Below are 6,540 nucleotides of genomic sequence, written 5' to 3'. Positions count from 1 at the left end.
TCGACTCTCTTCCACTAAATAGTTCTGAAACAGAAAACTCTCTCTCTCTCTCTCTCTCTCTCTCTCGCTCTCTCTCTATCTACCCTGTCCTTCACCCCTCTCCTTCTCTTGTGTAATGTCTATCTCTCACTCTGTGTGGAGTTTCTGTTATCACTACTGTGGACCATTGTGGCCTGACCCCCGCATTTGCAAGGCCTCACGAAAGACAAGGATGATGATTGTCATTGGCCGCCCACAAGATACAGTGCTGTGTATGGGGCTCGGTGATTGTGTGCAATGTGTATTACTGCATCTGGCTTTGTGCGCCTCTTGACTGTGTCATTGTTAAGCTGCTGGTCCATAGTTGCACAATGAAACGCCACAGTCAGTGCAGTTTTTGTTTGAGATCACAAGAAAACGGATTGCATGCTGACTCATTTGTAGCAAAGGCAATTGGCAGTCTGGGCTTGGATGGCTCCTCCAAAAGTTTCCTCTTAAAGAGTAACACCACTCAGTTTGACATTTCCAACACAGTCCAATCATTTGTGAATTTGAATAACTGAAACCAAACAAGTCATCAGGCATAAATTCTTGAGCTGCTCCATAGTGAATGAATTGGGAAAGGTGTTTAAGAGCATCAAGGAGAATTTCTTGGGGAAAGGGTATGTTTCCTTTCTCCTTCAGAGACAACAATCCTAACAAACAAACTCCCAGTCTATGGAACTATACTTTTGGTGAAACATCACAGTGTTTACAACAGGTGTCCATTAGTTGCAGGAGCTATGACCAGCACTTCACCCAACAGCATTTGGTTACTGGCTAAAACAAGGTGCCCAGAAGATACCGGGCCACAGTTCTGTTTTCTGACTTGTTCCTGTTCAAAAATACTGATTGGACTTTCCTTCACCATACAATACTAAAATGAATTCCTAAATTTAGTGGCATTCCCCTCTAATATGGAGTGCTTATTTTGTCTGTGTGCATAAGCTTATACCGTTGCCAAGGATAGGATTCTGTTACTGCACCTTTCACACAGACTTGTTTCCAACAACTGAGCGCTCAAGCGATTCATTAACGGTTAGCACAACAGTTGTACAGTGAGGGGTGACACGTGATAAACACTGCCGCAATGTGGGTCAGATTTAGAGACTGGTCTCTCCTGAGCCTTGTGCTTGTAGTGTTTGCAAACAGCTAAGGTTGAGGTGAGTCCAGCTGGCTGCAGGTCAGAAGTTTGGGATTACCGGTGTTTAGTCTGTCTAGTGTCTATGGGTCCAGAAGTCCCGTGAGATAGTATTTTAAATGCAAAATAAGCATGTAGATATGATTAACAGAGATCAGAGAGGGGTTAGGGATCGGGCGAAGGCTTCATAAGAGGTTAAAAGTCAAAATCCATTAAGACCTGACCTCAATTCCCTTAATGGTGTTTCTTTGCGTTACTCTACTGACCACTTGTCTCGTGAAGTCAGGCCGTGTGACGCAGAGCGGCTTTGACAGGGGCGAGCCCCCAAGCACATGTTGACACAGTGATAACTTAATGAACTTAGCTCCCATGACGCCACAGACTCCACCCAGACAGCTGGGGAGAGTTAAAGCCACTGTAACCGCGCAAATCACTGATCCACTGAGTCACTCGAAGAGCATCGCTGTAAATTGCGTTGGGGTTCCGCAATTCATATACAAGTCTGACATCTGTGTTTGTGTCTATATATAGATGCAACGTAGCAAAGGTGAATAAATGAGTTCAGCTTTCACAAAACGCACAGAGACAGAAAGAAAGCGAGTGGGTGGCTTGTAATTTCAGGTCATTCCCAGTGCTCTGGTGTCTGGCTCCCTACCGCAGCGGCGTTAAAAAAAGAGTGAATTGAGGGTTTGGTCTTGTGGGTCTCTGCTAACTTTGCTCAGCCACGTAAAAGTCAAATGTCAGTTCATTTACAAGGCTGATGTCATGCTGTCTAGAGGCTACTGATTCACTTTGTCTTGTCATCTTGTCTAGGTTATCTGGATTTGTCATTCATGATGCCTGTCCACGCTTTCTGTATCACACACATCAAATGTTACTGCTTTTTTAAAGTGAGATTTAAATATTTTTTTTAAATTTACCCATTTTAGTGCACATACTTCAGTAGGAATTTATGAACGGCCAAGTCTGCTCTGGGCACCTGAACGCAGGATACATTCTTAAATTCATTCTGAAGTCTTACTTCTGAAGTCATACTTCAGAAGTAAGTAAGTTCAGTGCAGAAACATCTCGGTCACATCTCCAGCACCACTTTGGCTGAAAACTGTGACCTAAATGAATTTAAGTTATGTACTTTATGGATTGTGTCTGTGGGTCAGAGAAAGAGAGGGAGAGAGAGATAGAGAGAGGGAGAGAGAATGAAGAGTCAGTGTGAATCTGAATCTGTTATTTGCAGTCAATGTGCTTGCAGACAATGGCAGAACAAAAAAAAACACTATTCAGAATATCCCATTACAATATCTAGTGACTTCCACTGTTAAAGTGAATCTGTCTGGTGAAATCAGAAAACAAAATGTCATCTGCAAATTTTTATTTAAGACTAGATTTGAGTAATATTTGAAGGCATAATTAGGCATAGATCTAATCAAAATTGCATCAAAACTATTAGGTTCTCAGAATTGAATTTGGGCTGGACCATGCAGCAGCCCTCTGCGAGCAGCTATCAAAGCCCCGGCCGGGCCTGCAGCGATGAGAGAGTTGTTTAATCTGGCTCTCTGCTGACTCATCATTTCTTCTTCGTTCAAGGTTGAGTTGCCCAGAGTTAGTTCGCTCAGCAGTGTGGAGAGCAAGTCAAAAAAATGCGATGGTATTTCCACTGGAACTTCTTTTGTGCTTCTCTGTGTTGGCCTGAAGCTTGGTGGAAAAGAGCTGACATCGGCGCATTTCACTCCTTTGATCCTTTTGGAGAAAAAAAGACATGGACTGAAGAGAAGGATCAATGCTTTATTTTCTCTGTGCTGCGGTTTCCGCCATTGGCACATCGTCCGATTGCCGCTATAAAACAGACAAGTGGAGAAATGAGATTTAAGATTCAATGCTTTATCGCCATGTTGACAGACTTGATTGATTGGTAGCTGCTGTTTCAGAGCTGAGCAGCTCTACCTCCTTCCCAATGGAAGAAGTTTCAAAAGCCAAGGGAGATGGTAGGGTATGGGCAGCCTGTGGACATTTTCTTAGTGTTTTGCAGTGATGTTCCCACACCACACTGGTGTTGAGACTATCACATTCTCATTTACAGTCCTATAGAAATGAGTCATGACTTCCTGACTCTAAATCTTTTCAGTCTCCATTGACAGGGGGATTTCTCATGAGATTAAGCAGGTAATCACAATACACTTGTAGACACAAAAAATGAAACCAGCAAACAGTAGCACCATGCCATCATTGGCACCATTGTTAACAAACCATATTCTGAGCTCCATGTATATATATTATATATTTTTTAAGATTGCACACCACTGTTAAAGCATTCAAAGAGACGCTTGCTTGTTCATAATATTAAGAGAGAAATTCCATGTGCCATTGCCACCCAGCAGAAACAGATTGGGACATATTGGTCATATTTACACCTTAAAGATTTGTCAAGCAGCCTTTGACAAATGCCATCCCAAGACGTGTAGCTAGAGCAGAAGATTGTGTTATGGATTGTGCAAGTGGCTCAAAGGAAATGGAAAATAACAGAGGAGAGAGGACATCCTTGCCTTGATCCCCTATGGATTAAAATGGAGAGGACATGGAAAATCTGTAGTTACTCTTGCTAAAGGGTTTATATGTAGCGTCTGAACTATGTGGATAAACCAATTGCCAAAACCAAAATGCCTTAAAACAGCCCATTCAAAGGGAACGCCATTCAAGGGAATCAAAGGCTTTCTTATCATGTAACATGGTACTGCACATGAATCGTCTTGATTAGATTTAAGAATGATTATATGAAGAAGGCAGCAGATGCTGCAAGATGAGTCAAGTCTAGCAGGAATAAAACCAGTCTGTATGAATGAAAAAAAGAGATGAGAAGACATGCAAGCACTGTTTGTGAACAGAATTTGTGATCCATGAGAATAAGGGCATACCCCAGTTAATGTCTTATTCAGATCTAACTGTAGTTATGCAACATCATTTCCTGCTCATATATCCGTATACATGAATTTGTATACAGAGACAATACCAGATGTGGTCAAAACAGTTGTGTGCTTATCTGTGGCCATGTATGTGATATGTGATCTGTAAACCTGCACACGGGCATGCAGATAAATGCATGCAAATTGTGAAAGGCTTTTGAATGAATTTCAGTGTCATAACCTACTTCGCTCCTTAGCATCATGCTTAGAATTCAGGTGGGAAAAAGAAAAACACCAACATTGAAGTTTCAAGGCATGACTGATTTGCTTTTAGAGCCCTCTCCTAAACAGTTGATTTGCACAGATCTGAGTGAACAGTAATATCTTTGATCATTACACATGTGAATGTGGCCTGATCCATTTAAATGCGTTTCTTCCTCTTGTAAGCCACAAATTTGCATCAGGAAACTTCCATATTATAGATCAGTGATCATCTGACTTACAAGGAATATCAAACAGCAATCCCTTCTTTTCCGCAGAACCTGTTTGTTTCGTCATCCTTTGTGCGTGGGTAAGTGCCAACGTTGGTTGGCCCACTTCCTGTGGCCTGATTGTGAGTTGTCATGGTGAAGCCAAAGAATCGTGAAAGAAAAAAGGGGGCAGTTAGCCTGGAACACATTGATTAGATAGACAACTATAGCCGCTGACACTTTGCAAAATGACGTTCTTTTGTTCTACAGCGGAATAGCAGCATGGGTAACTTATATAATTATGTCAGTGTCTCCCAACACAATGGGACAAACTGGGCTGGAGCTTTGTTGCCTGGCTCAGTTACCTACTCTCTCCTGATGGTAATCTCTCAAACATATACGTGGACAAAAAGCTGACTTTTAGTTCATCCTAGAAGGGCCTTGTGAGGAATACCACTGAATTAAAGCTTTGGAGTAAGTTACACCTATGCCCTCGAAGGGTTTGACCTGTATGTGTGGACAGTCACATTTGCTTTAAACAGAATACAATGGAAAGTGACAGTGCCAGATGAGAGAAAAGGATGGTACTCAACAAAGCCAGATTCAAACCCACAATGACGCAAGCATGTGGTTTGCTCCTGCAGCATACGGAGACTGAACTGGAAAAGGTGACTGTAACTGTATCCAGAGTAATATTCTGGGAGTCAGAGCATTTCGCTGGTTTTGAGCTCATGGTGCTTTGATCAAGATCAAGTAATCACTAAGTACAATAAATGTACCGGAAGAAGAGCTTGCTGACATGGCTAAATAAAATGGCATTACATTCAAGCAGCATGGCAAATAGTTTACATTTGATGTGATGCATGAAATAAATGAGCATTAGAGGAAGACACTGGATCCTTCCTGCTCTGAACCCTCTTGTGAAATGTGTATACAGTATGTGTCTCAAGAGATATGTGCAGAGGGAAATTCCTAATTACACCATGTGTAATTTGGCAATTTAAGTGCTCTGAAAACCCCCCACAAATGACAAGACCCTACACCTCCCACTCAATGTAATATCACAGATCAAAGTCTCAGTTTTCTGGTTTCTTTGGGAGAAAGTTGCTCTTTGTTGAGAAAAACCCATTGGACTGTGCAAAGTCATAAAAGCAACATGGATATTTTAATTAAATAGCATGCTGGTCTTAGGTTTTCCTCTTCAGTTAGGCTTAACTTTATAATGTTATATAACCCGACCAGTGACACTAGATCAGTGCTGCTGCTGTCAGGCGCTTGATACAAATGGGCCATAGCGAGAAAGCATGGTGATTTCAAATGAGCGTTGGGGCCAGGGCCGGCATGCTAAGGGGGCGAAACGCGCCTCCCTCGCATTCGAAAGGGGCCAATGCTGGATCGGGACGGTTCACGCCATGAGCACACTGGGGGATGGGAGGGACACCCAGGCAGTTGCTGCAATTTCCAAGAACTGCAGTTCTTGGCGGGGAGAAAAAAAAAAAAAAAAAAAAAAATCCTCATTCACAAGTTTCTCCCCTCCTTCCTCTCTTATTTCTTCCTGAAGCAAGTAGGTAGTCACAATGCCAACCATTTTGACCTTCAGTAGAAAATGACAGTACATTCAAGAGCTGTTTCACATCTAATAGCCTAAAGTTAAGTTGGATGATGGCTCATTGCTGATATTACGAAACCAACTGGTAGACAGTTGTGGCAAAGAAATTAAGACAGTGATGTTTCTTATAACCATATAAGTTTATAACTGGCAACAAATATGTCGCCAGGATGTCAAAAGTATGAAGAAATTAGTCAATGTAAACGTAATGTAGTGAATGTGAATGTAAACTATACTAACAGCGCTTTCTTCCAGTGTATTGTTTGATGGTCTTGGCTTCTTGTATCCATTCACTTTGGATATGAATCTGAAATATGGCTTTCCTGCAACAATCCTGAAGTACAGAGTTCCCTTATTTGGGAAATAAAATGATAATATGTTTTTACAGTCAATGAACATCTTGAA

Source organism: Centroberyx affinis, unplaced genomic scaffold (genome assembly GCF_046629955.1).
Source record: "Centroberyx affinis isolate AG114_WGS23_722 - 3 ecotype Tasmania unplaced genomic scaffold, CSIRO-AGI_Caff_v1 ptg000267l_1, whole genome shotgun sequence".
NCBI lineage: Eukaryota > Metazoa > Chordata > Actinopteri > Beryciformes > Berycidae > Centroberyx > Centroberyx affinis.
The sequence above is the reverse complement of the archived record's forward strand: the minus strand, read 5'-3'. Positions refer to the sequence as shown.